This window comes from Narcine bancroftii, chromosome 7 (assembly GCF_036971445.1).
Source record: "Narcine bancroftii isolate sNarBan1 chromosome 7, sNarBan1.hap1, whole genome shotgun sequence".
NCBI classification, from domain to species: domain Eukaryota; kingdom Metazoa; phylum Chordata; class Chondrichthyes; order Torpediniformes; family Narcinidae; genus Narcine; species Narcine bancroftii.
Window position 1 is genome coordinate 174,200,918 of NC_091475.1, and position 11,097 is coordinate 174,212,014.

The 11,097-nt window shown below is 37.7% G+C and overlaps 1 protein-coding gene across 1 annotated transcript in view; it reads left to right on the top strand.

The window, feature by feature from the left end:
* The window catches only part of LOC138739413 (fibroblast growth factor 9), a 79,707-nt gene extending 68,906 nt beyond the window's left edge, over positions 1–10,801 (top strand). Inside the window, exons 4-5 of the transcript XR_011342222.1 lie at positions 7,350–7,440; positions 8,203–10,801. The gene's annotated coding sequence lies outside the window, so the exon portion shown is untranslated. The remainder of the gene's footprint in view (positions 1–7,349; positions 7,441–8,202) is intronic.
* The last annotated feature ends 296 nt before the right edge of the window (positions 10,802–11,097 follow it).

Sequence of the window (11,097 nt, forward strand, 5' to 3'; positions counted from 1 at the left end):
TTGGACTAAGAAATGTATGAACTTTTCCATAGATTTGGAGGGAATGATGAAGATTCTTGTGTTTTTTTTTAGGTCTTTGTGCAAAAACATAGTTAACTGTCTTTCTGAATATTGGCTCTGAACAACTGCAACTCTGGTGCATCAGCTTGACATCTTTGAGCATCAATTTCTACTGTGATAAGCATGATAAAATAACATTTAAGGGGTGACAAGCTCGATGATACTTGGAAGGACTTGCTGATGTAACAATGCCCCTATTCCTTTGGCTCTTTTGGTGATGGGCTCCGACTGGTTACAGAAATGAAATTAGACACCAAAGCATTTCAATCAAATAATTCAAGCTAAAATGCCTAAATGCCAGGAATTTAAAATGCAGTAGCAACTTTGAAAATATTAGTTCCAAGACTGACAGTGTACCTCAGCACATAGATAGCACTCTCACTCTCTTAAAAAAACTGTCAACAGGCAGAGTTACAAGTTATAACTTTTGACCATGCTGAAACTGCTTTGGAAGTTTTCCAAGAGAAATCATTAAAAATTCCTGAGGTAATTTTGTAAAGGATCCTTGTTCTTGAAAGCTAGTACATCTTTTAAATCATCCAATTGTTAAAGCATTCCCCGGCATTACAGTTCAAGGAATATAAGAGTAAGCATGACAGAGTATTCACGAGCATGTCTCCTGGACTGTTTATCTTTTAGTTGTCTGGTTTTTGTGTCTGTTTAGCCACACATTCTGGTGTTTCCCCTTTGATTTCCCATTAGAACAATTTATAGTTATCCAATGGCTTTAGCTTAGTCATAAATCCCAGGTGTATCTTGGGACATATTAACAACAAAATTTGATACTGAGTCATATTAAATGTGATTAGCAACCTCATCAAAAAGGAAGATTTTAAGATGCATTTTAACTGAGAAAATACAGTGGCTGATATCCTTAGCCATGATGAGAGGAAATCCCATTGCTTGGGGCTAGATAGTTGAGGGGGGGGGGGGTTACATATTTTATGAGGTGCACTGATATGACATCGTATTGATTTTTTTCTTTTTATTTCACTTCATATATGTCGAGACACTGTTTTGCAATGTGTATCTCATGTGGAAATAGTTGCCTTTTGAACTCCAGTATTTTTGTTTTGCAGAGAGTAACTGGTCCCTCACCTCAAGGATCTGGTCAATGAATTTGCAAATAAAGTCTAGATTCCACATATTGTTAGCTTTTAGTTGGCAGTACTCTAAAGTATCACAAATTTCAACTCTTTCAGCCATTTCAAATTAAATATAATGGGGTGGGGGGGGGGGGAGAAACAAAGAGCAGGCAAGTCACACATCCAGCTGGCCACCAATTGGTGTGATTTTCTGACACTAGTGCACTACAATTACAATCTGTATGCTTCAGGTCTATCTGCAACAGCAGGGTTAATGCAAGTCTCGTTAATTCAAATGCTTGAAGATAATTAAATGAGTATTCTCTTGAACAATTATTTTATACCAGGCTGTGCTGATTAATGGAAGGCTCAATGAGGAATGCAAATGTTCTTTTTACCTTTGGAACTGAAGTAGTGATGCAAGCTTGATGAACTAAGAGTTGTAAAGGATAATAGTGATGTATAACAAATATATTTTATTCTGAACTCTGTCAATGTATCTGGCCATATCTAAGCATTCATTATATAATGCTATGGTTTGAATTCCTGAAATGTGATTGGCTAGTAGGTGTGTATTATTGCATAACACAGCACACCTAATTAAATATGTAATTTAATTAATAAATTAATATTGGACTATCAAAGTATTATATCAGATTGATGGAAAATCTTTAAGTACATAGGTTTAGTTTGCCATAAACCCCACTTTCAAATGTATTGAACAGAATGTGCATTGTAGTGGATTCAAATGAAATTGCATTTTTGCATAAATCTGTTTTTTTAAATCTCTATTGCCATCTTTAAAATATTGGCTTAATATCATACACCCTTCAAGTTAACAGACATTGCGTTCCTTCCTGACAACATTTAACATTATCCAAGAATGATTTGCGGAGTAGGATTCGAGGAGAGTTGCTGGCTTTGCATTTACTTTTCTGATGGTCCTTCAACTAGTTCATCTGCTGAGAACTCCACTGACCAAAGCATGTGGAATGAAGACATTGGCAATGTTCACCTGTATGGAGGGGAGTCAAGGTTGTTACTTTTGTTATTGCCTACTGATGCACCATCAATCACTCAGGAGACTATTGTGGAGAAATCAATAGGCTTTAATTCACTTGAGAAGATAGCATATTCCTACTGTTCAGCAGTCCTGCACTGAGTTGCAGGGGGCTTTGGAACAGTCACCTTTATACAGGAGCCTGTGGGGAGGGGGCCGCAGGTACAACCGGCCAAATGTATGCTTGACCAGATAATTGTACATTACAGTGGTATACCACACCTAGATTTTCTCACAGCCAGCTATAGTTATGCAATACTTTTTCCCCACTGGAATTTTGATTTTAAAGAGAACTTGTATAAATTTGGTAAAAAAAATGCTGAGATGTACCTACCCAAATGTTAGAGTCCCTTTTCAATCTTTCATTACTTTATTGAAACTCAATAATTAAAATGTACTTAGGGCTTTATTTGTGGTGAATATCTATCTCTGCCTCTCTGTACTTATTTCTAGTTCACAACAAATGAAACTCTAATTTGTTGGTAGTCCATCCAATTTCCTCTGGGGGAAACTAGTCCTTCTTGTTGCTTTTTCTCTATAATATACCTATCATAGAAGAATGTGAACCATGTTGGAAATCACAATTGTGTATCCTGGTGCACAGAGGCAATGCTGCAATGATACATCAATATATAAAGCCATTGGAATGTTTATTTTTCTGAATTATTTTAAAAACAAATCTTAACTGCTTACTTTCTTTCATCTTTAGATAATGTGAATCATAAATATTGCTTTCAATTGGCTTTGCCCACCTGAGAAAGGAGCAGGTCGTATTTCTAATTAATATCTTACCAAGGCCCTGTCAGAGGAAAGTGAAACTGGAGAAATAAATTCGGGGAAAATAAGGGGATGGTGAAGCCATGAGCTGAATATTGTAAATGTGAAGCATTATAGAACTGGGAATTAAAGCATATCACTGAACGATGTAATAGGTGAGAGAGGATTCTGCAGGTATTTTTAACAGGCCATTTCAGCCGATGAGTCAATGCCTCTCAATTTTTATCCCCAATTAACCTACACCCCCAGTACTTTTTTGAGTGGTGGGAGCTGCTAGAGAAAATGCACACAGACACAGGGAGAACGTACAAACTCCTTCCAGACAGTGCAGGATTCGAACCCTGGACTAATCCTGATCGCTGGCGCTGTAAATGTGTTGTGCTAACTGCTACATCAATGAACTCTAAGCAGATCCAGCAGTATTTGTAGAGGCAGAAATAACATTTTGGATTAATGACAGTTTATTTGGAGATGGTTGGAGATTTACTATGTTTTCAGAAAAAAACAGAAGTGGAGAAGGGCATAAAGAGCAGGAAAGAAAGAAAAGTGACAGCATGTTATAGCTTAGAGGCCAGGAAAGATTACATGATAAAAGGGAAAATAATTAAAGCTAAAGGGAATGGTAATAGGTTAAAAAAACAGAAAAAAAGGTCTCTTGAGGGGTAAATAGGACTGATTGGAAATTAAAGTGGCACTTGGCTCAAGCATAATGTCAAGCTTGCATTTTAAATGTAAGTATTACGTAAAGAAATCATCCAGTCTGTGTTTAGTCTCCAGAGTACACTGGAGTATATATCAAGAGGTGTGAATAGAATGAGTTAAGACGATTGAAGTACAACTTTAAAAATTTTTGTTACGTGGTCTCCTGTTCTTCATGGGTAGGTGGTGCTGAGCTATCTTCTCGAAACACTTTGATCCTTCCGATGAAGGTTCACCCACAGTGCTAATGGGTAGAGAATTTAACAATTTATGCCAGCGGAGAAGCAGCAGCAATATATTTCCAGTTCACGATGTTGTGTAACTTGGAGGGCAATCTGGAGGTGATGATATTCTCATGACCCTTCTGCCCTTATCCTTTTTGGTAACAGAAACTATGAATTTGGGAGGTGCTGTTAGTGTAGCCTGGACCAGTTGCTGCAGTGCATTTTGTAGATGGTATATGCTACATTAGTAGAAGATAGAGTGAATGATTAAATTGATGGATAGGGTAGCAATTGAGCAGGCCACTTCCTCCTGCATGGAGTTGATCACATTAATTGTTGCTTTAATTACATTCATTCAGGCAAGAAAAGCATATTCCATTACACTCTAGAATGGGTCTTTATAGACAGTGGAAAGTACAGTACACAAAAGTGCTGGAGAAACTCAGCAGGCCACACAACATCCACAGAAAATAAAAGACAGTTATTGTTTCAGCTTTGAGCCCTTCCTCAGGAATGCTGAAAATCAGACAGATGCCTGACTGAAAAGGTAAAGGAAGGGGGAGAGAACAGGCTAACAGCTAAGGTAGTAGAGAAAGAAGCTGAGAAGTGATGGGATAATGGGTAGAGGGCTAAGAAAGATAGCTCTCTAATAGGAGAGGAAAGGAAAAGGATAGAGTCAGAGGGATGAGGGAAACCCAAATGATTTCTACAAGTATATTAAGAGTAAAAGGATAGTAAGGGACAAAATTGGTCCCCTAAAGGATCAGAGTGGACATTTATGTGTGGAGTAGCTCAAAATGGAGGAAGTCTGAAGCAGTTTTTTTTTGCATTAGTGTTTTCTCAGGAAATTGGCATAGTGTATAAGGAAGGAAGGGAAACAAGCAGTAGTGTCATGGAACATATGGAGATTAAAGAGGAGGAGGTCCTTGCTGCCTTATAGTGAATAAAAGTAGATAAATTCCCCCGGGCCTGACATGATATTCCTTTGGACCTTGAGGGAGACTAATGTAGGAATTGCAGGGGCCTTGGGAGAAATGTTTAAATTTCCTTAGCCATGGTGAGTTGCCAGAGGATTGGAGGGTAGTTCATGTTGTTCTGTGTTTAAAAAAAGGCTCCAAAAATGAACCAGGAAATTATAGGCTGCTGAACCTGACGTCAGTATTAGGTAAATTATTGGAGGGCGTTCTGAGAGATTAGATATACAAATATTTGGATTACGGATAGTCAGCATGGCTTTGTGCATGTTAGGTCATGTCTAACAAATTTTATAGAGTTTTTTGAGGAGGTTATCAAGGAAGTAGATGAAGGAAAGGCTGTGATGTCTACATGGACTTTAGTAAGACCTTTAACAAGGTGTCACATGGCAGGTTCAGAAGGTTCAGACACTAGGTATCCATGGGGAGCTTGTAAACTGGATTCAAAACTGGATTCAAAATTGACTGAATGGAAGACAGAGAGAGGTGATGGATGATTGCTTCTCAGACTAGAGTCCTGTGATTAGTGGTGTGGTTCATGGATCCTTGTTGGAACCATTGTTGTTTGTTGTCTATATCAATGATCTGGGTGATAACATGGTAAGTTAGAGCAGCGTTTGCTGATGACACTAAGATTGGAGGCATTGTGGACAGCGAGGAAGGCTTTCAAAGGTTGCAGAAGGATCTGGACCAACTGGAAAAATGCGCCAGAAAATGGCAGATGCAATTTAATGTAGACAAATATGAGGTGTTGCATTTTTCAAGGACAAACCAAGGTAGGACATATACAGTAAATGGTAGGGGACTGAAGAGTGCGGAGGAATAAAGGGATCTGGGAAAACAGATATAAAATTCACTGAATGTGGTCGCACAGGTAGACAGGTTTGTAAAGAAAGCTTTTAGCATCTTGGCCTTCATAAATAAAAGTATTGAGTACAGGAATTGGGATGTTATGATGAGGTTGTATAAGACATTGGTGAGGCCAAATTTGGAGTATTGGGTACAGTTCTGGTCGCCAAACTACAGGAAGAATATCAGTAAGATTGAAAGAGTGCAGAGAAGATTTACTTCAATGTTGCTGGATCTTCAGGTGTTGAGTTACAGGGAAAGTTACAGGTTAGGACTTTATTCCTTGGAGCATAGAAGAACGAGGGGAGATTTGATAGAGGGTATAGACAGAGTAAATGTGAGTAGTCACTTTCTATTTAGTTTAGGAGAGATAAATGCAAGAGGACATAGCTTTAGGGTGAAAGGGGAAAGGTTTAGGGGCAGGAGTTAAATTACTCTGGTTTTGTTGGAAGGTGATGGTGTTCTGGGAATAATTTTGGAGTGGACCAGAGAGTTACAGACAGTGGTACTGGATTGTACTCTGATGTAGTTCTGGGAGAAGGAGGAATGAGAGTGCATATATGAAATATGTATGTTTGGAGTTAGAGGAAACTGTTCTGGAAATGAATCAGAATTTGATGAAAATGGAAATGCCTTAAAAAAATTATGGCAGGAGGTGGTTTGGTTAGACAGTTATGTTGGAAGTTGTGAAAATGGGAAAACTAAATTTGTTTACAGAAAATAAAGTAGGAAAAATTTGTAGTCAAGGTAGCTGTTAGAGATGCATGATAGCTTTTCAAATTCAATCTATTTATTATTGTGGCTGTAAATTCATTGAAGAGCTATTGTGTGCATTCAGCATTGAAAGTATACTGCCCACTAGTCTGATTCATGGACAGACTGGCTGTCTACCATTGCCAGTACACAGGCTAGCTTAGGGTGGTAATGACATCAACCCTTCTACAGCTGTGATGGTGGGAAGTAAGAGGATGCCCTGCTGTGAAAACGGATTGGCAGTCTGTATAGGAGTTAAGAGGGGTAATGAGGCAATGGCTGACAATCAAGTCCAGTCAAGTGAAATGGCTTGGGAGGTGAGGGGTTGGAGATTGAGGCCTCAGCAATAGCCCATTTTTTCCAGTTGGTCATTGAGGTCAGAGGATTGCAGAGTCTGAAAGATTGTAGGGTTGGGAGCCTTGAGGGATTGTGGAATCACATTGGAAAAGCACAGGGCTGTAGTAGTGGATATAGTACTGATGGTGCACAGAAAGGGCAGTGTGGAAGGAATAGTTGTCCAATAATAAGATCTACTGATGCAATGTGGTTTACGTTCTCCATCAATATTCTAAAAGAAACAATGAGATCAACAAGGATGGAGAATGACTCACTCCTGTGAGTTCCTGGTCAAATCCTTGAAATGATATAGAAATAATAATGTTGGGATTTCACTCTTGAAAAAAAAAACATATTTTCACTATACAACCCTGTAAAAATAAAACATAATGTTATTAACTTTCTAGGCATCAATAACCTGAACATCTTTGAGTTCCAATGAAAGATATCACCTGAATTATTAATTTTGTTTTTCTCTCTCTCCATTGATGCTGCCTGACCTGCTGAGCAGCATTTTCTGTTTTTATTTCAGATTTTCAACATCTGCAGTATTTTGCCTTTGCAACAGCAACTTTGCACAAGTACCTTGTTCAAGTGGGTCTTCTTCACACATGGCCCAGATGGTGAGTGTTGGTACAACACTTGGTTTCCCTGACACAACTCGGGATAATTATAATACCCCACTTCAGCCTGGAGAAGGTTGTGCAATATGTGCAGACCAGTGATGTACTCTGAGAAATATTTTTTTTCTTCTGTGTGCTTTTCCATGTTTATTTTGTGATTTATTCAGTGATGATCTGTGGTCCTTCATGTGGTTGAATGATGCTGGAAAACAGTGAAATGCCTTTTAAAGTTCATTTGTATTGAAGACAAACACAGCATCATATTGCAAAGAATGGATGGCCAGTTAGTCTGCTGAGTTAGTGTTAGCCAGGACACCAAGAAAATTTCACTATTCTTTTAATGGTGCATGGGATCTTTTCCATTTCTCTAAAAGGGGCAGATAAGAAAAATGGCATCGCCAACAATTTGGCAATAAGTGTAAGTTTAGACTAATGAGGTGTTTCAGTACATGGCCTTCTATCTGAGCCTGTTAAGTATCTTGCATCCGGCAACTGTGGGCAAATGCCTCACACTTTTGGATATTACTTTGCATGTAGCACAATCTTTTATACAACAATGAAATAGATCTATGTTGACTGTTTAACCAAAACTGTCACATGTTTTCTTCTTCACTGACAAATAGTGTAAACATGTCTACAGGATTACTGTTCCTTTAATGAGTACAGAAACCAGAGGTTTAGTATTTACAATAGTTTCTAGATTTAAGCCTTAATTGCTTGTGCACACAGCATGATCAACATACTTCTACATTCATTTCACAGATGCTGAAGGGAACTACAGTGATTGCTGGAAAACAACTGCTGGAAAATAAAGCAATCATCTGGTTGGGGAAAACAACATTCATGTCATAGTTCTATAACACATTGGCGCACCACAGTCATAAATTAGAATCTTCAGCCAGAATCTGCAATGCACACTTTGATGTAATGTTGCTGGGATCAACTGAACAACTATCACTTCTATCGTGCTGTGTACAGCGGCCATCTATTTAATTCATAATATGTTGTAACATGTTTTCATCAAAGTCAAATCTGGAATGTTTAGTAACAGCACACGTTTCACTAGGTCCAATTTATACTTAAATTCATTTGAGAACTGTAGATGGCAAATAATGAAAATTGCCTAAATTGTATTTTGAAAACCTCAAAATACCTTTAGAGCTGAAAGGTTTAAGAATGCATGTTTGTTTCACAGCTGAATTGGCCTATCAACGGGCACTCATAGAGAACTGAGGTTTACATCCTGTAATCCTGCAAGCTTTGCATTTCAAAATGTCATCAACAAACACTAATGAAGTGAAGTCTGCATTTCAAGAGTTTAAAAGTAATTCTCAATACTCATTACTGTCTAACCATGACTAGAGAACATTGTAAAATGCTTTAGAAGTATTATTGTGATTACAGATACCTACGGTATATTCCACGTAGATACAATCATTTAGTGGTCACAGAATAATAGAGAATAATAACAGAGCTCCTTACAATTTTGAAGCAATGTCCTGACCAAAGCAATGGTTGAAGGACCAATTTATGTTCCTAAAACACAACTTCAGATAAACTATGGTGTATTATTATTATTAAACCTGTCAAAGGTCAACAATTTAACTTTCTCACCATTCCAATTTCAAATACACAAATGTTTAAAGTTAATTCAGGCAACACATAGAAAACAATCAATTGGGAAGCACAATATATGTAATACTTATTTTCTAATCTTTCTAAGACAAGCTGGCTGATCAAGATGTGATTTAAAGTGTATCTTTAATAATCAATCATTTCTCTGCCACTCTAAGCACTGCGTGTCCAGATAGAAAGCATTCTCAAGAGTTAATAACAAAGAAGATACACAATTTCAATAAAAGGCACATCATGTTTGTATTACAATCTATGTGTGTGTCAAGTAGACAAATGGATGTGAAAATCACTTTAAAATAATAGTCAAGTATTACATTCTTTATGCATCATTTACATATTGTCAGTGATTGGATTCACTGTTTGGATTCTCACGAGTTTGCATCTGTGGTGTTCATCTAACTAGGAAGAAATGACAGACTTTAACATTTTCCTCTGAATTTTATGAACAAAACTGATTAAAATGGGCTGGAGCTCAAAAGCAGCAGTTTTTTTATGGACAGATGGATAATTTCACAGTCGTCAACCATAATAAGTCATCCTAGTGAAAATAAAGGCAATAATACACACATATGAATCATCGCCAAATGGTCGGTGCCTCAATGCAGGTCAAGACTACAACCATCTCATCGCATTTGTCATATGTGTTATTTCTCAGCTGGACTGGACAGGCAGCTCCCCCACAGAGGCAAGAATTAAAGTGAGGCTTCTGGCTAGGGTTGTAAGGTCTGGAGTTGGAGGATTCTGATGACCTTTAAAGACCTTTGCATTGACACATAATCTGATGAGATGGTTGGCAGAACCGTGAAGCAGTCATCAGCTCCCCAGGGCTCAGTTCCCCCAACTCAACAGCATCAGATGTGAGAAGCTTATGAAAAGAGGGATTCCGCAAGGGAGACCTGACGTGCCAATCCACAGTCTCGACTGGACTGGGTTGACTTCTGCTGTCAAGCTTCTAAAAGAAAGATAAAAAATGAGATCAGGTGCTACTGGTAGTTTCTGTTTGTGACTGATAAATTGAGGTGAGTTAGCAAACTGTGCTAATGAATAATGCAGCTCTTGTAAAGGAAAGCTTTGTATTGACCGAATATGTACCTTTTAACCTTCAGACTTTTATCACATGGAGAATTCAGCCTGCTGTCAATCCGTGATGTACTGCCTTGGACCTGATCTCTGAATCCTTTCATTTGATATCATCCCTAAGAGGATTCTTTATAATATATGTGGCGTGAAATTGTCTACCTGAAAGCCACCAATTTTGATCTCGATATTACAGTCCCAGAGATATCATTTTCCTTGCAGCTATTCATTGTAAGTTATTATTCTGATGGGATCATAGATATTTTGAGTTTACTGCACATTAAACTAGGGTTTAAATGTGACACATCATCAGAGAGGGGCATGAGGTATAGATTATTTTGGGATCTAGATGTATTGTTTTGAAGACTGGAAAGCCAGTATAGTATTCTTAGACCGACTGCCTCCTACATGTCCTTCTACAATTTTCTGATTAATGAGACTGTATTAATTGTTAAATGAGTTCCCTCCTGTGAAATCAAACCTCTTTTAACAACCCCACAAAAGAATTCTAATTTGCTTCACTGCACAGTATATTAGATTTTTTAAAAGGGGTTTACTTCTTTTGATTTAAATTGATTCCAGAAATTTGTCATTAAAATTGTGAAGTGATTCTATTATAAACCAGACAAAAGAAGCCAATCTCTAATTAACTGCATATAAATACAATATAATTTTATTTGACTGTTTCTGATTTGATTATTTTTAATCATAATTTTTATGCGTGGTCAATATTTTCTGGGCTTGGGTTTTGACAAATAACTAATGGAATTAACCATTACAACTTCATGATGAAATGCTCTTTTGTTACTTGGCAAGATGTATGAAACACTGGTAATGTAACGGCTGTCACAAATAAGGCCATTGTGTGCAGAGAGAAATGACTTACAAACTTGTGTAAAAGTTAGTCAAAACTAGATTGCCATCCACTGTGGATTCAGAGGCTTG